Here is a 21,049-nt window from a genome sequence, read left to right as displayed (position 1 = left end):
GCAACTAAGAAGAGGAACTAAATCTGGCTGCTCAGTTGCTGTCCCCTTCCATGCAATCTGCTTTGCATGGCATTTGCTGAGTGGTGCTTATCTTGCATATCGACTTAGTCAGGCATTACAAAGCAGCTCATTGCCTGAGAGAGTAGGAGGGAATCTCTTCCCTCTTTCTATAAATTGTTTCAGTTCAGCGCCTTGGTCAGTTTCTTACTAACAGGCAATAAGCATGAAATTGAATAATTTTGCAGCAGCATCATAATCAATGAGAACTACTGTGCAATGTTCGCACTAAGTCCCTGCACTTCACAAAATTTACGATCTTAGGGTAAAGTGACCAGGGTGATGTCCAGAGCTAAAGGATTACATTTTCAGGTTGTGTGGACCCTTGAGTCTGAATGAGTGAGGGGTGATCCAGTAGAGGTGTTTCATAAAGGTTGATAAAACATTTCTGTCCGATGGAGGAAACAAAAACAGGATGATGCAAACTTGAATTTTGGAAGCAGGCCATTGAGGAGTCAAATTAATTATTGATGTATGGTGGTGGAAATCTGAACTTCCTCCCCCTTTTAAAAAGTTGCACATGTTGGGATGTTTTCAAGACTGCAATCCTCTAACTAGGAGCATCCAGTAACATGGGATCAAGGATGGTAAATAGAATTAAGGTGCAGATGTGTTGCGTCCTAATTGAATGGCAGGGCAGACTCCAGGAATTCATCCGCAGCCTTCTGTCACTTTGTTTCAATGAGCTATTGGCAAGCGGGTGGAGAATTCCTGTTACAGTTCTCTGGCAGTGACTATTGTGAGGGAACAATGTGGAAAGAGCTTAACATTTAAGTATTTGATGCAAATTCTCTTTTTTTTCTTTTTGAGTACAGTAGAAGTCTGTTATAACGTGGTTCAGTTTCCTGCAGATTTGCATACACACGGTCAAATGGGCTAAAGCTTTATTTAAGATCTTCATGCTACTAGTTTTAAAGAAAACTTCTGGTTTTCTTTAACATGTGAAACTGTGTGTTACAGCTGGACTTATTCGATGCCAACTCCCTTGTTGTTATAATGGGCTTGCACTCTACATTCTATTTTCTTTTGTGCAATTGAAGTGGATTTACATTTGCAGGAACATTTTGACTTAATGTCCTTTATGTTTGGTTGCACGCATGACCAATAGGTTTTTACTCACAGGCAATAAGCATGAAATTGAATAATTTTGCAGCAGCATCATAATCAATGATAACTACTGTGCAGATATCTTTTGGTTCCTGTGTTCTGTACAATTGAAAGATTACAGTAAAGGTTGTATGAATTACTGCTATATGTACAGAAAAAGTGAAATGTAATCATGAGGCATGAGTTGATAACATACAGATAATTTCACATTTCGTTCGCACTGAAAAAGTATGAATTATTGAATTAAGTGCCATATTTAGCACTTTGCACTAAAATCATTTATATTAACAGGAACAAATGACTGAATTTGTCAGATAAAGAGAACAGTGTTGTGTTAGTTATGAGTGAAAAAGGATCTAGAAGTTGAAAAATCTGGGGCATATTGTATGACAACTTTGTCCCTACCAGGAATTGCCAATTCTAACAATTTCAACAAAGAGGGACTTCTTTCACAGAAATCCTGCAGTGTGGAAGCAGGCCATTCAGCCCATACTGACCCTCTGAAGAACATTCTATCCAAACCCCCCCGTGTCTCTCGAACCCTATATTTCCCATGGCTAATTCACCTGGCTGGCACATCCCTGGATACTATTGGCAAATCAGCATGTCCAAACTACCCCAATCTAAACATCTTTGGACTGTAGGAAGAAACCCCCACACACAGGGAAAATTGCCAAACTCCACACAGGCAGAGGTTGGAATTGAATTCAGGTCCCTGGCACTGTGAGGTAGCAGAGCTAACCACTCAGTCACCGTGCAACCCGAGTTTGATGTTAGTATGCCTGTGCTTATGTATGCTGTTGAACCCTGCTTAGGAATGGAGTGGAGCTACAAAATGAAGGTGGATATCAACAAAGTGGTCTTGGGATGTTCCTAAAATACTTCACATTCAATGAATTGCTGAGCACTGATTTTTTCTGTAGGAGTTTGACTTCTAATAGCAAAGAAAAGGCTTATGATGCTAAAAAGCACCATCACTGTATATTTGACTCTAGTGGCTTAAAAATGCTTTTTTTAAAAAAGTGTATTAATTTCTTCAGTACAGGAAATACAACAGACAATTTGTGCACAGCAAGCTCTTAAGTTGATGATGACTGGATAATCAACATCACTCAAAGGGAGAGATTGCCACACAAATATTGGCCCAGGCACGAGGGATACCTCCCCTGCCTGTTGAAATAGTGCTGTGGGATCATTTTATATCCACACACAAGGCAGGTGAGGCGTTTCTTGAATGGCACCTCTGATATTGCAGCACTCCGTTAGCATTGCACTGGAATGTCAACATAGAATTCAGTCCGTGAAATTGGCACTTGTAAAAATGGTGACTCAGCTGAGTGTGGCATAGTTTTAAGTTCTGGTTCCTGCACCAGATATTAACATATATCTGCTGACAGGTATGCTATTGAATAAGGTCAGCTGCCCATTTCAATCTCTATCCATTGTAGTCCTTTATCAGTACTGTCATGCAGGGTATAAAACTGGCATCCAGCTTGTACTACATTGGGATGCCCTGATAAATCCAAAATATTCTTTGGTTAAAAAGGTTATAAAGCATATGGTTTATGATGGGCTGAAAATGTGTTGCTGGAAAAGCGCAGCAGGTCAGCCAGCATCCAAGGAGCAGGAGATTCGACTTTTCGGGCATGAGCCCTTCTTCAGGAATTCTTCATTCCTGAAGAAGGGCTCATGCCTGAAACGTCGATTCTCCTGCTCCTTGGATGCTGCCTGACCTGCTGCGCTTTTCCAGCAACACAATTTCAGCTCTGATCTTCAGCATCTGCAGTCCTCACTTTCTCCATATAGTTTATGATCTCGGGAAAATGTCATAGAGATGTACATCATGGAAACAGACCCTTCAGTCCAACTCATCCATGCTGACCAGATATTCTAAACTAATCTAGTCTCATTTGCAGCAGTTGGCCCCATATTTTTCTAAAGCCTTCCCTGTTCTATGAATGCAGGTCTATTTTTCTTCTACTTAGGCGATGCATTTTATTCAGTAAGTGTGTGAAAAATTAATAGCACTATATTCATAATCACCCCTTGTATTTTGGGTTGAGTTGAAACTTCTTTCCTCTGGGAGTACTTGTGGATTTGAATTGACGTCATTTGTTTAGATGACATAGTCACAAACAAAAATGTTGTCAATATTTTGCAGTCTGCAATTATCATGCTCAACTTAAAAAGTCAAAGTATTTGCAATAGCAACATTCCTGCTTTTGATGGCAAAATTAGTTTACCAGTGCATATGAGCAGGTGCAATGGGGCAAATTTAATGGGATTCTGGATTAGTGGTGCTGGAAAAGCACAGCAGTTCAGGCAGCATCCAAGGAGCTTCGAAATCGACGTTTCAGGCAAAAGCTGAAGCTCCTTGGATGCTGCCTGAACTGCTGTGCTCTTCCAGCACCACTAATCCAGAATCTGCAGTCATTGTTTTTACCTCAAATTTAATGGGAGGTGGTGACTTAGTGGTATTATCGCTGGACTGTTAATCCAGAAACCCAAGTTATGTTCTGGGGCCCAGTTTTGAATCCTGGGCCCCAGAATGGTGGAATTTGAATTTAATTTAAAAATGTGGAATTAAATGTCGAATGATGACCATAAATTCATTGTCAACAGTCAGGAAAAACCCACCTGGTTCTTTAGGAAGGAAACTGCTGTCCTTATGTTCTGGCCTATATGTAACTTCAACCCCACAGCAATACAACTGACTCGTAATTGCCCTCAGGGATGGGCGATAAATGATGTCCTCGTCTCGAAGAACAATTCCAATTCTTTGCTTTTCAACCTCCCCATTTGACTGCAATAAAGATTTTATTTTTTTTATATCTCTCTCCGTAGTTAGCTCCTAACCAATAAAAATGCGGTTACCCAATCAAAAGTTTTTTTCTTGAAAGCATAAAATTGCTATCCACTATCCCTGAGAAAAAAGGTAAAGACGTGATTGTGTGCACACAAACAGGTGCAAGGTTTTTAACAAAAGAAAATTTCAGTGCAAAAGGAAGTCCTTAGGATGGACTTTAGATGTAAAGGTTTTAAACTGAGACCATGATTAAGAAACATCTTGTATTCTTAATAGTGTGAATATTTCAGCTGTACTTTTGAGTTTTCAGTGCTCTTTGTTTTTGCAGTCTGCTCTGTCACCAGGCACTTTATCTTTTTGTGATGCTGAAATGCAGAGAGAAAGTGAGGCCTTTCTTGTTTTAGAGCAGAATCAGTCCCCTTTGCTTGACTAAAAGCAGTTGCCATAAAGAGAGCTGGTTTGTGTATTTCCGTGTCTGAGTTCCTTGTTTCTTAGCTTGATAATTGTAGGCAATGTCTTCCATCTCCAACATGTGAAACTTATCATACAGGTGTAAATTAAAATAGATGAAGTCTATACATGCCTGACTAACTTCATACCTTTTTGATAGAAAATATTAATTTTGGATCAGATGCTTATGTTTATTCCGTTTGACTGTCTCATGCAGCCAGTTGATTGCTCTAACTATTCGAATTCAGTGATTTTGTTTTTTGATCCATGAAGGTCCAGGGTAGTGAATCACGCGATGAAAATTGAAAGTCATTAGTTTATTTTTTTTGTATGACACACTGAAGACTTGAGCAGCTGTCTCACAACATTTATGCATCCTTCTGCAGTGGCTAGCAGGTGGATGTCTGTAACATTATAATATGTCCAAGGAGCTTTTAAGATTTAAAAAATTGGCACAGAGCCAAATACGGACACAACTGTGTGGTTTTCAGCTGTGTCTTTTTATAGAGGGAAGAGGGGGTTTAATAAAAAAAAAGCAGTTGTGTAGGGGATTGCCCTGTTAGGGCAAAAATAAGTAATTCTTTGTGTGTAATGTTACATTGTTTGTACTCATCTCTCAACTTGTTACTGGCATTATAATAAATTTTCGGTTTATTTTCTATTTAATCCTTTTCTCATCTCAACAAGTTTTACTTCACCTAAGTAGTTGATGTTCCTGTCCTCAAGTATGAATAAAATACAGTACGCATGGTGCAATGTAACTGAATACTAGTTCCAACATTTGGAAATCAGGATTTGCTTTTAACAATCTGGTCCTCTGCACCGTCTTTATATTCTGTCCTTGTTTTCTATCCCCCGCTTTTCACTGCCATGTTAATTCTGGTTTTGAGTGAGCTGCTCCCATTTAACAGTGAAATCTGAGGTGGCTATTGATGTGCTCACAGGGAACATAAGAACCAGCTATCGGCCATTCAGCCCCTATGAGCCTGCTCTGCCATTTGATATGATCATGGCTGATCTCCTCTCTGCCTTGATTCCACTTTCCTCCCTGCTCTCCATAACCTTTTCAACTGTTACTCATTAAAGATCTGTCTATCTCCTCCTTGAATTTATTCAGTCTCCCAGCATCCACCTCACTATATGGTTTCACAGATTTACAACACCTTGAGAGAAGTAATTTCTCCTCCTTTCTGTGTTAATCTGCTCCCCCCCCCCCCCCCCCCCCCTCCATGCTAAAGTTATGATTTCTCATTATAGGTTGTCCCAAATAAGGAATTATCCTTTCCATGTCTATTTTGTCAATCCCTTCTAACATCTTGTATACCTCCCCTTTGTTCTTCTTTAGTATAGTGAGTATAGGCCTAAACTGCTCAATCTCTCTTCATAAGACAATCTCCTCTTCTCTGGAACTAAGGTGTACTCTACTGAGTATGTTTTCAATGTTCCATCTTCTTAAAAGTCAGCTTCTTTGCCCTCTTCCCCAAAGTTGGTTTCCACCATTAAAATCAGAGGAGTGTTTTACAACTTCTTAATTCTTACAACTTCTTACTTTGATGAAATGTCCAGTTTGGTTTGGCAGTTGGTAGTGAGACAAGAACCAAACTCTGGTCAAGTATAAAAGAGTCAAGATTAGAATGGTGCTGGAAAAGCACAGCAGGTCAGGCAGCATCCAAGGAGCAGGAGTATCAACATTTTCGGGCAAAAGACCTTTGTCAGGAATGTTGGCTTCAAATACAGCAAGCAGTAACAGTACTGTACTACATAATACAATGGGGGAACGGTGGCTCAATTTGTGACAGTCTTGCACATCATATCCATTTAGAAAAAATCTTGCTGACCTTTGTGCAAAATAAACCGAAATATCTAAGGGACTTTGTTTAATTCATATTGTAGTACCACGATTCTGTTTAAAACAGGGTGTCAAACAAGCTTAAACCAGCCCACATTTTCCAGGTTAAAGTGCTTTGTTTGAGAAGTACTGACTAGTTTGGCTTGTTCACCTGCATTGTCTCCTTAATCTATCGTATGTTTTTCAACTTCAAGGATATACAACAGGAACATTGTACAGTTGCTGAAACTTGTACCTGATTGCCAATAGAAACTCTCCTCGCCCCAGATATTTCCCACAAGGCCTGTTGGTTTCTTGTGCATTGTTATTGTAAACACCAGTTAGATTCTCAAGGGTGAAGTCATCCGGCCCTCACACTTGATGGGAGATCGGTTGAGCCGGCTTTACAACTTCACTCGGCTAAATCTCAGCCTTCTCCTGCTTGGAATCGAAGAAAGCAAGAGCACAGGAGTGGGCTTTTGGCCCATAGTGCCCTGATAGCCCCTTGGAAAAAGCAATCCAGTTAGTTCCACACTGCCTTACCCTTTCCCCAGGATCCTGTAAGCATTCCCTCAAAATTTACCCTGTCAATCCCCTACAGAAATCTGTATGTTTCAATGAGATCACCTTCCAGTCTTCTAAAGTTCAATGATCCTGTCCACATTTATCCTGTCAAGACTCCTGTGTCACTAGGTGACGGTGACTTAAATGGAAATGAAAAGCAGATGGGCAAGCAAATGAACTCCCAATTCAACAGGAGTTGTTTTAGATTATGGGGAAATGACTCTCCTAAGTAGCTGCTTAGTGCACTGTGAGGGCCCTGTCCTGGATGGTGTCGCAAATTATTGTATCCATCAGGGTGAGTTGACACTATTACAACTTAATCTACATGACCTACGTCAGAGCTATGCAGAAGGTTTAATAAAAGATTGGTGATGAATCAGAGCTGCTGTCTTTGCTTAGTCATACTGAAATGATCACTTTTATGTGTGACTGAGAGAAACTCTGTCTTGATGTTTTGGTGTATGGTATTTCATAATAGCTTACTTTGATTATCAGACTGTTTTTACATGATACAAATTCTTAATTGCCAGTGAGATGTAAATTAGTAACACCACACATGAAAGAAATAAGTGCAATACAACTGTTTATCAGTATCACTTGTACATAACCGGGATAATGTTTTTTCCAGTAACTGAGATATAATTTTAATTACACCCTTATATAGGTTCACTGACATTCTGAAGAACTTTAAATGGCCTTGAATCCAAATGAGTCCCCTGGGTGTGGTTCCATAAACACTGTTCTTTTCTGCTATCTTTCCTGAGATCCTGATGCTAAAGAAAGAACTTGCATGTCAGGATATCTTGAAGCTGTGCACAGCCAATTTGTGGCGTAGTCCCTGCAGCAACTTTAGAGAATCTGTAGATCACAATTCTTTCATAAAACTCTGGTTTGGACACAAATACTCCAGAGTTTAGATTAGAGTGGTGCTGGAAAAGCACAGCAGTTCAGGCAGCATCCGAGGAGCAGCAAAATCGATGTTTCGGGCAAAAGCACTTCATTAGGACTTCAGGCAGAGTGCCTGAAGGGTGGAGAGATATTTGAGAGGAGGGTGGGGGTGGGGAGAAAGTAGCATGGAGTACAAAAGGTGAGTGGGGGAGGGGATGAAGATGATAGGTCAGTGAGGAGGGTGAAGTGGATAGGTAGAAAGGAAGATAGGCAGGTAAGACAAGTCATGGAGACAATGCTGAGCTGGAAGTTTGAACCTGGCGTGAGGTGGGGGAAGGGAAATGAGGAAACTGGTGAAGTCCACATTGATGCCCTGGGGTTGAAGGTGGAAGATGAGGTGTTCTTCCTCCAGGTTTTGGATGGTGAGGGAGCGGCAGTGGAGGAGGCCCAGGACCTCCATGTCCTTGGCTGAGTGGGAGGGGGAGTTGAAATGTTGGGCCACAGAGCGGTGTGGTTGATTGGTGCAGGTGTCCCAGAGATGTTCCCTAAAGCGCTCTGCTAAGAGGCGTCCAGTCTCCCCAATGTAGAGGAGACCGCATCAGGAGCAACGGATACGATAAATGATATTGGTGGATGTGCAGGTAAAACTTTGGATGTGGAAGGCTCCTTTGGGGCCTTGGATGGAGGTGAGGGAGGAGGTTTGGGCGCAGGTTTTGCAGTTCCTGCGGTGGCAGGGGAAGATGCCAGGATGGGAGGGTGGGTTGTAGGGGGGCGTGGACCTGACCAGGTAGTCACGGAGGGAACGGTCTTTGCGGAAGGCAGAAAGGGGTGGGGAGGGAAATAAATCCCTGGTGGTGGGGTCCGTTTGGAGGTGGCGGAAATGTCAGCGGATGAGTTGGTTATGCGAAGGTTGGTAGGGTGGAAGGCGAGCACCAGGGGCGTTCTGTCCTTGATACAGTTGGAGGGGTGGGGTCTGAGGGCGAAGGTGCAGAATGTGGATGAGATGTGTTAGAGGGCATCTTTAACCACGTGGGAAGGGAAATTGCGGTCTCTAAAGAAGGAGGCTATCTGGTGTGTTCTGTGGTGGAATTGGTCCTCCTGGGAGCAGATAACGGCGGAGGAATTAGGAATAGGGGATGGCATTTTTGCAGGAGGTAGGATGGGAAGAGGTGTAATCCAGGTAGCTGTGGAAGTTGGTGGGTTTGTAAAAAATGTCAGTGTCAAGTCGGTCGTCATTAAAGTGAAGCCAGTCTGGGCATTGGACATTTTTGGAAAAAAATGGGTATGAAGATTTTACACAGGGTGAAGGTGAATTCTTCTGGGGATGAGGTACTTCCGTTCTGGGGGCAGAATCGAGAAGCTAGGGTTGCTCTTCCAAATGAGAAGATTGACAGAATGTTTGATGAAGGTGTTCAACACCATGTAATGTCTGTACACTACGTAAGAGAAATTCTGTTACCATTGGCAGGTGGATCAATACGCAGGGGCCAGTGATTTAATGTAATTGGCAGAGGAAACGATGACAACATAAAAAAACCCTCTTTATGCCACAAGTGGTTAGAATCTGGAATGCATTGACTCAACTCCACTGTATTCTCAGGCAATGTTTGTTTCAGCTTTACTCTGTAGTTGAATAATCTGAATATTTTCAATTGAGCAGTTTGGGTGTGACAAGCAGACAAATGGAGTTAATGCTGTCATCAAATTAGCTATGATCTTATTGAATACCAGAGCAGGCCTGGAGGGCTGAATGGCCTACCTCCCTTCCTATCCTCTGATTGATTGTGTAATGGAAACAGGAAATGGGAATCTCTCCACCATTTTGAAGCCACAAGGTAGGAGTGGGCTAGAATACCCTTCACTTGCCAGAATAAATGCAGCTCTGACAGCTCTGACCTTGATGACCTGAAGCTCCATGTTCCTTCTCATTTTCCCTGTTGCTGTGTGAACCTCCAAGGTCCATGTGTGGTTGTGACTTCCAGAATGGGAAGTTAGTTTCTACCCTCAGTGTGGTATCAAGGTCTGACCCTAACCCTGGTGCAGCTTTGAAGGAGTATTCCATCCAGGATAAAGCAGCCCACGTGATTGATATTCCAGCTGCCAACTTTGACATTTACTCCGCCTACTGGTAGCAGTGTGTCCCGTCAACAAGATGCACTGCAGTAACTCATCAAGGCTACTCTCTACAGTTTATTCCACAGCCTAGATCACTGCCCCCAAGAAGGACGTGGGCAACAGATGCACAGAAACTACACCAAACTGCAAGTTCCCCTCTAAGCCACACACCATCCTGACTTGGAAATATATTGCTGTTCACTTATTGTCACTGTCAAAATCCCAAAACTTCTTTCTTAACAGCAGACCCCACGGACTACAGCGGTTCAAGATGACAGCTCGCCACTCACTACTCTGGGGCAATTAGGGATACCTGATAAATGATGGCACAGCCAATTCCCATGAGAGAATATAAGCCGTCTAAAGAAAGCATTCGCAAGGCAATCGGAAAGGGTGAGGGAATGGGACTAGCTTGTATCCGTCTGATGTGAATATGGCCAGCCAAATGGAATTATTCTTCTTTTGTGCTGTAGCCGTTGTTTGATTCTAGAATTCAGCAGATATTTGACACATGGAAATCCACAGCCAGCGATTGTGTTAATGCTGAGTTAATTTGGTTTTAATTAGCCCCTGAAGGATGGCATATTAGTTTGGGACAACGGGACAGCTCCAGTTATCTTTGAAATAGTTGAGGAATCTTTTCAGCCCACTTGAGAGGTCTAACGTTTTCACCAAGAGGTAGCACTTCTGTGCACATTTTCTCAATGAATGGTGATGATTTTCTGAAAGAGTCTTGAATCTGTGATTCCCCAAATCAGAGTTGGTTACAATCCACTGGACTATTGTTAAAACAATGTGGCGGACAGCAAACGTCAGATGTTCATTTGCTTTGAACACCTTCATTGTGGATATTTTTTTCCCTATTCACGTATGGGACGTGTGTAGCTGGGCCAGCATTCATTGCCTGTCCTTATTTGCCCTTAAGGTGGTGGTGAACTGCTGTCTTGAACTTGCTGTAAGTTGACCCACAACGCTCTCGGGCAGGGAATTCCAGGATTTGATCCAGCGACACTGAAGGAATGACATTATATTCCCAAGTCAGGATGGTGAGTGGCTTGATGAGGACCTTGCAGGTGGTGGTATTCCCATGTATCTGCTGTCCTTGTCCTTCTAGATGGAAGTGGTTTGGAAAATGCTGTCTAAGGAGCCTTGGTGAATTTCTACAGTGCATCTTGTAAGTAGTACCCAGAATGCTGCCAATGAACGTCAGTGATAGATTGACTGGCACCACATCTACAAATAGTCAAGTAGGCTGCTTAGTCCTGGATGGTGTCAGACTTCTTGAGTGGTGTTTGAGCTGTACCCATCCAGGCAAATAGAAAGTAGTCCATCATATCCTGACTCATTTCTTGTGAGCAGGCTTTGGGGAATCAGGAGGTTCAGTATAATGAGGTAGACTTGAGTGGGTAGTGACAAGAATATGATAGAACTCACCCTGCGATTTAACAGGGAGAAACTGCAATCAGATGTGATGGTATTACAGTTGGGTAAAGGTAACTACAAAAAGATGAGGGAGGATCTCGCCAGAGTCTTTTCGAAGGTGAGCCGAGCAGGGTAGATAGCGGGCAGCATTGGTGGGAATTTCAGGAGGCATGGCAGAAATTCATCCCAAGCAAGAAAGAAAAACCTACTGAGGGGAAGATGAGGTAACCATGCCTACCAAGTGAAGTCAGGAACAGTATAAAAGTGAAGGAAAAGGTGTAGAATGTAGTGAAAATTAGTAGGAAGCCTGAGGATTAGGGAGCCTTTAAAAAGGATAGCCCTAAAACTCAATGGAGGGCAAAGCTGAAACATGAGGGTAACCTTTGCTAGTAATATAAAAGAAAATTGCAAGAGTTTGTTTAGTTTTATAAAAGGTAATGGAAAGGCAAGAGAGGAACTCTGGACTGCTGGGAAATGAGTCTGCAGAAGTAGTAATGGGGCAAACGAAATGCTGGAGGAACTGAGCGGGTACTTTGCGTCAGTCTTCACAGTGGAAAACATGAGTAGCAAACCAGAATTTCATAAGACTCGGGAGGCCACGATGAGTGGAGTGGCCGTTTACGAAGGAGAAGGTGCTGGGAAAGCTGAAAGGTCTGAAGTTGAATAGATCATCTGGACTGGATGCACTACACCCAGTTAGAAGGAGATTGCTGAGGAGAGTGCAGAGACATTGGTGATTATTTTTCAGGAATTACTGGAGTCAGTAATTCCTGAAAATAGCTGTTTCAGAAGGGAGGGAGGTAGAAAATGGGAAATTATTTGCCAGCTAGCCTAACCTTGGTTGTTGGTAAGGTTTCAGATTCTGGATAAGTGGTGCTGGAAGAGCACAGCAGTTCAGGCAGCATCCAAATAGCTTCGAAATCGACGTTTCAGGCAAAAGCTCTTTATCAGGGCTTCATTCCTGATGAAGGGCTTTTGCCCGAAACATCTATTTTGAAGCTACTTGGATGCTGCCTGAACTGCTGTGCTCTTCCAGCACCACTAATCCAGAATCTGGTTTCCAGCATCTGCAGTCATTGTTTTTACCTCGGTAAGGTTTCAGAGTCCATAATTAAGAATGAGATTGCAGAGTACTTGGAAATGCATTTTAAAGTATGACTGAGTGAGCACAACTTTGTCAAGAGTAGGTCATGTGTGAATAATCTGTAAGAATCTTTTGAGGAGGTAATGAGCAAGTTAGACAAAGGAGAGCTAGTGAGTGTGATTTATCTGTGTATTTCCAGAAAGCCTTTGACGAGGTGTTGTATAGGAGGCTGCTAAATAAGAGTCCATGGCAAGGTACTAACATGGATACAAGATTAGCTATGTTTGCAGATGAGACAAAGCTAGGTGGTGTTGTCAAAGCAGGGAGGCTGCACTAGGCCTTGGATATGCTAGGAGAATGGGCAAAGAAATTGGCAGATGGAATGCAATGTGGGAATGTGTGAGTTTATGCACTTTGGTCGGATAATTAGGAAGACCAGATTAAGGGTTATGGGGAGAAGGCAGGAGAATGAGGCTGAGAAATATAGCAGCCATGATCACTTAGTGGAGCAGATTTGATGGGCTGAATGGCCTAATTCAGCTTCTGTATGTTGTGGTGGACTATTTTCTAAATGGGGAAAAGCTTTGAAAATCTAAAGCAGAAGGGAACTAAAGACTCTTAGCTCAAGATCCTCTTACGGTTTGCATAGAGGTTCAGCCGGCAATTAGGAAGGCAAATGCAATGTTAACATTCATTTCAAGAGGGCTATAATAAAAAGAGCAGAGATGTACTGCAGAGGCTGTATAAAGGTATGATTAGACTGCATTTGGAAAATTTTGGGAGATTCTGGGCCCCGTCTCTAAGGAAGAATGTGTTGGCAAAGGAGGGGGTCCAGAGGATATTTAGAAAAATTATCCTGGAGTGGGTGAAGGGCTACTCATGTGAGGAGCAGTTTGAGGACTCTGGGTCTGTACGTGATGGAGTTTAGAAGGATGAGTGGGCACCTCATTGAAACTTTCAGAATACTGAAAGGCCTGGTTAGAGTGGACGTGGGGGAGAGGCTAGGAGCTGAGGGCATAACCTCAATGTGAAGGGATGATGCTTTAGAAACTGAGATGCTGAAAAATTTCTTCAGCAAGAAGGTCGTGAATCTTTGGAACTCTTTGCCCCAAAGGCCAAGTCATTGAGCTTCTTTAAGACAGAGATAGATAGGTTCTTGATTAGTAAGAGGATCAAGGGTTACAGGGAGAAGGAAGGAGAATGGGGTTGAGAAGCATATCAGCCATGATGGAATGGCAGAGCATACACAATGTGGCAGCTGACTTAATTCTATACATGCGTCTTTGATTAGGTTTCACTACAGTATTCCCAGCCTCCAATTCCATACTCCTGTTCCAAATCTGGAAAGTGGACTATCACCCATGGTCAGAGCTCAGTGAGTTGTTTACTTAGATGGGTCAAAACCCAGAACTTGCATCCAAACAGCACTCTATGGGATTTATCTCTGCCACTTGGATTTAGGAGAAGAAGACCTTCTCGAGGGCAAGTGGGGATGGGCAATAAATGGTAGCCTGCAGGATTTTTTCGCATCCATTTTACCTCCTGTGCATGCCCGTGTTGACCCCTCTTGCTGCTGTCCTCAAGGGGAGATCTCTGTCACTTTTCACCTCTGAACAAGTGGCCACAATCATGACATTCTTGTTTCTGACTGGCACTTAGAGTTCATCTTGTTCTCGCAATTTCAATTTCCTCTTTATGGTGTCTTCTGCTCTAATTATGCTTGAGAATTCGTCGCATCCATACTTTAAAGGCCTCTATTTTCTCCTACAGATTTTCACTTCTTATTCAGATTTATGTGTGTACAAGTAAGTGGATAGATATTACAATCTTGAGGGATTTTTTTCCATCTTTTAAGCTTGAGTTTTCTTGTTTATTTTTCTGATTGTTCATCTTCACAAAGTTGCCTCTGGCTACCTTTTGTTTGTCCTCGTTCTAACTTTTGCGTCACACCTTCCATCTTCCGTTTGTCATTTGTCCTCAAGAAACCGATTTCTACTTCTAGCAAGACCCCCTCCACTTCAAACTTCATTTTTCTAATGGATTCCTTCTGACTATCATTGTTTATTGATACGTGATCTATCTACTTGTGTGTGCAATCCAGGCTGACTCCATTGCGGCAATGCGGAATTGAAAGGTTTCACATAACCGTAAACCATAGGCCCCACGTCCCCAACCCCGTTTCCCCTCCCCCAGTTATGAAGGTGCAGGTGTGTACTGTACCTTTTTGAGAGAGGAAACTAGCATGGACTGACTGAATGCACAGGGTGTCCTCAATAATTTAAAAATGTAAGACTTGGTTGAAACAAATAACTGGAGTTCAGTTGCCATGGAATAAAAACAAATTCAAGTTCAGCCAATAAGTTTGAATTATGCCCCAGCTACCAAAATCCAATTGAATTTGAGTTTAGATTAGATTCCCTACAGTGTGGAAACAGGTCCTTTGGCCCAACAAGTCCACACCAACCCTCCGAAGAGCAACCCACCCAGACCCATTCCCAACATTTACCTCTGCCTGTAGTGTTAGGTGCATTAGTCAATTTCCCATGGCCAATTCACCTAACCTGCACACCTTTGGACTGTGGGAGGAAACCCACGCAGACACAGGGAGAATGTGCTAACTCCACACAGACAGTTGCCCGAGATGGGGATTGAACCTGGGTCCCTGGTGCTGTGAGGCAGCAGTGCTAACCACTGAGCCACCATGCCATTGTGATGACATTGAATCAATGGGAGAACTGCCAAGAAAACCAACAAGTATAGACTGCTAGCCAAATAGCTGTCTGAAAGGTACCTGTTCATATGAAAGACCTGGGGAGCAGAATACTGAAGAAAAGACAACACAGGAAAATCTACAGAGGGACATACAAAGAGAAGATTCAACAGCTGGCTGGTTTTGAAATTTTGAATTTTGTTTGTAAGTCTTAACTGGGGCTCTTATCGGACCAGAATTGTAGAGTGGGAGGTAAAAGATAGGTTTATGAGAAAGGAGTTGTAAGTAGTTGTTGGTTTTAATGGTCTCTGTTGGACTTACAGAATAAAATTGTTAATTTTTACTTTAAATAGTGACTTCTGGGCAAGATCTTTGCCTCTTGAAATTTACCAGATTATGGCGTGAGGTGAGCTTCTCTGTGTCGGGTTTAAATTAGCAGAGGTTTAAATTAAGACACTGGGTTTAAATTACCCCGTGTCCTAACACAGCCCTCAGTTTAAAGCATTGCAGTTTGTGGGAGCTTACACACAGAGCAAGTTCAGCTGCTTTATTTCCTACATGACAGCAGTGACTGCATTTTCTCAGTACTTTGCCTATAGAATTTTTTGGGGTATCATACATAAATTCAGGCCTTTATTCCTGATTGTTTCAAACTAAAATCTTCCAGATCTGAGAATAAAAGCAGAAAATATAGCAAACGCCAAGTGTGACTGGCTGCATCTGTGGACAGGGGAAATTAGGGTTAATGTTTTGGGTTACTGACCTTTCCGACATTAAACGTTAGCAGTTATTGGTGTGAGTAATGCCATAATGTGGCCTGTTGCTAAGAGCCATTGTGTCGACAACCTGTTACCGTTTTCGCAAGTTGGTAATCAGCTCATCAACATAAGCTTCTGCTGATTATTGCTACGGCAACTGATGTTACATAATCACATGCAAGTTATATGTTTACACTGGCAGCTGAATTTGAGAAATAAGTTTGCTGAATGCTAATTGTAGACATTTATCAGTATTTGCAGGTGTTTAAATAGCTAGATGCCAGAACGCTGGAACAAAATCAAACTCTGTTGTATGAAAATTGTTTTCTGTAAAAGCATATCAGCGTGGCCTTGAGGTCCCAGCCTAACATCTCTTTACATTTATTCATGGGATCTGAGACACCACCGCAAGGTTATTGTCTCTGATTGTCCTTTTGAGAAGATGATGGGGAGCTACCTTCCTGAACTGCTGCACTTCTTGCAGCAGGATACCGTTAAGGTGGGCAGTTCCAGGAATTGAACCCAGCGCCAATGAGGGAATGGTTATACCGTTCCAAGTTCGGGCACTAGGTAGAGACTTTGAGCTCCTGTCTTTGTTTGTTGAGTTGCTATCTGTGGAGCCTTGTGGAGTTACTGTCGCACATCTTGTGATGAAGTGTCGTCTTCTTGGGCAGTCCCTCAGGGTCAAGGGTGACTTACTTCCACTCCAGGGCAGGATGGGCTCAACGGGAGCTGAATAATACAATCTTTTTAGCTGCATACTATCTACCATGGCAGGTGGATGAGTAACATAATTCGCATTATGTTCACTCTTTCCATAGTTTATGATTGGCACCTTCACGGACACGTCTTCTCTAGTTTGTGTTATTCTCGGGCAGGCATGTGTCAGTGGGGATGTTGCTGTTGTTTAGGAAAGCTTTGAGGGTGTCCTGTGTTGTGTATCCTCTGCCCTCCTAGTGATTGCTTAATCATTGTGGAACTGAAAGAGAGAACACTTGTTCAGGGAGTTGTGTTCAGGGAGTTGTGCCGGGAATGCGTACCAATGTGGCACGCATCTCATAGCTGGTTGTGTGTGACCAGTGCCTTGATACTGGGAGAAGGCACTCACATTGGTACAGCTATCTTGCCAGTGGATTTACAGGATTTTACAAAAGCTGATAACTCTCCAGTGATCTGCTGTACACGGTCCACGTATCTGAAGCATAGAGGAGGGTGGGGACCAAGACCCCTCGAAAGATCATTGGCACTTGTGAATTTATTCAGTGCATCTTCAGAGCTAAGTCCACATTAATGGGAGGCTCTTTTTGGCTCTAGGCTCCTTTTGTCACAGTCATAGAGATGTACAGCATGGAAACAGACTCTTCAGTCTAACTCGTCCATGCTGGCCAGATATCCTAAATTAATCTAGTCCCATTTACCATCACTTGGCCCATATCCCTCCAAACCCTTCCTATTCATATGCCCATCCAGATGGCTTATAAATGTTGTAATTGTACTAGCCTCCACCACCACTTCTGGCAGCTCATTCTGTGATGGCGGCACGGTTGCTCAGTGGCTAGTACTGTTGCCTCAGCGCTGAGGATCTGGGTTTGATTCCAGTCTCTGGTGACTTTGTTTGTTTGGAGTTTGCACATTCTCTGTGGGTTTCCTCTAGGTGCTCCGGTTTCCTCCCATAGTCCAAAGATATGCAGGTTACGTGCATTGGCCATGTTCAATTGCCCATTGTGTTCAGGAATGTGTAGGTTAGGTGCATTAGTCAGAGGTAAATGTGGAGTAACAGGGTAAAGGAATGGGGTTTGGGTGGGATCTTCTCAGAGGGTCGGTGTGGACTTATTGGACTGAAGGGCCTGTTTCCACACTGTAGGGATTCTATGATTTATATACGCACCACCCTTTGCATGAAAAAGTTGTCCCTTTTGAACCTTTTTTAAAATCTTTCCCCTCTCACTCTAAACCTTCGGTCTCTAGTTCTGGACTCCCTCACCTCGGCAGAAAAGATGTTGTCCATTTCAGTTTTAATGTATAAAGTATTGGGATTCCAATAATCTCTATCCTTGGGCCTGAAATTCCTGGAGTATTTTTGCCATATTTATTCACACGATGAGCGCATCACTGGTTAGGCCAGCTTTTATTGCTCTCCCTCATCAATCACTTTGTGTGGGCCTGGAGTCAAATATAGCCCAGAGAAGTTGTTTTTCCCTAAAAGACATTAGTAAACAAGCTGGGTTTTTTACCCTGCGCTCAGCAACAGTTTTCTCATTAGACTGTTGTCTCATCATCATTAGACTCCAAATTCCAAATTTTATTCTTTAATCTGACATCTAATGTCCCCAAAACATTACCTGGGTCTCTGGATTAATAGTCCATCATCTCTGACATATGGCTAATGTAACTTGTAGGGCCATGACCATGTCACCCTGATAAAAATACTGAATTTACGCTTCTAAATTCCAGAAACTTTAGGGGTGTAGGTCACAGAATAAAATCTGGACAAAGGCCCATATAGGGCCTACTAATTCTACTGTGAATGTATGGGCTGCCAACCCAGCATAAAATTTCTCAGCATAGCATGAGGCCATTCTGTCCTTTTGTGGAACTGTCTCAAAGGTCTGAATGACCTATTATTTCTTATTCCTGTCTGAACACAAAAGGGATGAGGAAGAGAGAGAGCCAGGTACTGGGGAGATTGTAAAGGGAGGCTGTAGTGATTGGAATGAGACATGGGCTCTGAGCTGGCTGGTCAGAGTCCATGTACCATGCACATGTGAATAAAGGTGACTTGGTGTGGAATATCAGCCTCTGTGCAGTTATTTCAGATCTCGTTCAAAACATTTGCTTCCCTCTGCACTTATAGTACATGATGACAGATTGATTTTGTTGTCAGTTTTTAACTGAGACACATTGGTTCAATTCTGTTATAACCCTTGGAAGTCATATCACTGGTGAGCAAGGCTCATCAATTAGTCTTTTTTTAACTTTCAGTGCTTTGTGTTTTACCACTTCCCGTAAGTACCATTTGATTCTTGTTTGTTCCTTTTTTAAGTACAAATAGATTGACCTTTTTTAAAAAAAAAGTTTGTCTTTTTCATTCTGTGAGCTACCATCATCACTCTTACTGGCTCTGACCTTGCCTGCTCTGAAAGACTCAATGCCTGAAAACTGAGTTAGGTTTACTGTTGTAAATTTAACGAGGTAAAAACAATGACTGCAGATGCTGGAAACCAGATTCTGGATTAGTGGTGCTGGAAGAGCACAGCAGTTCAGGCAGCATCCGAGGAGCAGTAAAATCGGACGTTTCGGGCAAATGTCCTTCATCAGGAATACAGGCAGAGAGCCTGAAAGGTGGAGAGATAAGTGAGAGGAGGGTGGGGGAGGGGAGAAAGTAGCATAGAGTACAATAGGCGAGTGGGGACAGGGATGAAGGTGATAGGGTGGAGTGGATAGGTGGAAAGGAAGATAGGCAGGTTGGACAAGTCATGGGGACAGTGCTGAGCTGCAAGTTTGGAACTAGGGTGAGGTGGGGGAAGGGGAAATGAGGAAACTGTTGAAGTCCACATTGATGCCCTGGGGTTGAAGTGTTCCAAGGCTGAAGATGAGGCGTTCTTCCTCCAGGCGTCTGGTGGTGAGGGAGCAGCGGTGAAGGAGGCCCAGGACCTCCATGTCCTTGGCAGAGTGGGAGGGAGAGTTGATGTTGGGCCACAGGGCGGTGTGGTTGATTGGTGCGGGTGTCCCGGAGATGTTCCCTAAAGCGCTCTGCTAAGAGGCGTCCAGTCTCCCCAATGTAGAGGAGACCGCATCAGGAGCAATGGATACAATAAATGATATTAGTGGATGTGCAAGTGAAACTTTTGGATGTGGACTCTCTCACACGCAGTGTCTCTCACTCTCACTCTCTCTCACTCTCACAATCTCACTCTCTCTCACAATCTCTCTCTCTCTCACAATCTCTCACTCTCTCTCTCACACTCTACACTGAATTCCCAAGGTTCAGAAGCCTTAGTGAAATTCCTCCTTATCTTAGCATAACCTCTTACTGGTTGGGTGTAGCAGCATTTCACATCTATCCTGCCAAGGCCTGTACAAATTCTATGCAGTTTGATGAGATTCCCTTTTCTCCTGAACTCCAGTATTCTATTCAATCTCTCTCTCACACACGCAGTCTCTCTCTCTCTCTCTCTCTCTCTCTCTCTCTCTCTCTCTCTCACACTCACACACACACACACACACACACACACACACACACACACACACACACACACACACACACACACACACACACACACAGTCTGTTAGGACCGTCCTATCTTTTTTCCCAGGATTAGTCTTCTTTCCATAAGGGGATCAAAATGGTGCATAGTACAACCAACACATTTTCACCACAGCTCTTTTATAATTGCAAGAAAACTTTCTTTCTCCAACTCCCTCAGAGTAAAAGCTGGAGTACCACTTGCCTTCCTTGCATGTGCATATTAACCTTGGCTCATGTACAACCATTTTGTACCATATTTGGCTTTTGCTGAGATGAGGAATTTCTCTCATGCAGAGAGTGAAGGTACTGGAAGATATAGTTTTACTTGAGTTTAACTTGAATTCCTGTTTGTCTGAGAAATACTGAACACAATCCATTTGCTTAAATCAGGTCCTTGTGTAAATCTTCTGACTTGAGGTTGTTTCAGAAACTTCAAATTATTTTCTTTCAAGCTGTTTGTTCCTGATATTTCCGAGATTGAGACTGTGATTTGATACTTGAACAATTTTACTGCAGTTTTGTAAAGTTGACCCTACATTGTTTACCCAAGAAACTGTTGATTGAAGTCTCCTCAATAATTGTGTTCTTATTTAAGTTTAACCGGCTGTTTGCTATGGTTTTGACTTGCTCTTCTACAGCATGATTTTCCGCCAAATTATTTCTTTCCAGATCTGATTTGAGAGGATTAGCCATCAGAGTGACCTATTTTGTAGTAAATTTAATTTAGGACTTGACTTCAACTTGAATGAATCCCTGCTACTGTTTGATCATCCATACTCCCCGCTGCTTAACCCCCCTCCTCTGTATTATGTTAAACTTGTTGGGTAATAATGCTGCAGCCTTAATGTCAGCTGCTAGTTTCAGTTAACCCTCCAATCCCATTTGAAAGCCTCAACTAATTCTGCCTCAGCCACACTCGCGGGATGCAAACGCAATCCAGTGAAGAACGCCAGCAGATGTCTCCCTGTAGACTCCCAATGTTGCTCGTACCTTGTATAAGAATATGTCCCT

At 42.8% G+C, this 21,049-nt stretch overlaps 1 protein-coding gene across 5 annotated transcripts in view; it reads left to right on the top strand.

The window, feature by feature from the left end:
• Positions 1 to 21,049, top strand: part of rnf128b (ring finger protein 128b) — a 146,478-nt gene that overhangs the window by 74,664 nt on the left and 50,765 nt on the right. The gene's annotated exons all lie outside the window — the stretch shown is intronic.

The sequence above is a fragment of the Chiloscyllium punctatum genome, chromosome 25 (genome assembly GCF_047496795.1).
Source record: "Chiloscyllium punctatum isolate Juve2018m chromosome 25, sChiPun1.3, whole genome shotgun sequence".
NCBI lineage: Eukaryota > Metazoa > Chordata > Chondrichthyes > Orectolobiformes > Hemiscylliidae > Chiloscyllium > Chiloscyllium punctatum.
The sequence above is the reverse complement of the archived record's forward strand: the minus strand, read 5'-3'. Positions and strand labels throughout refer to the sequence as shown.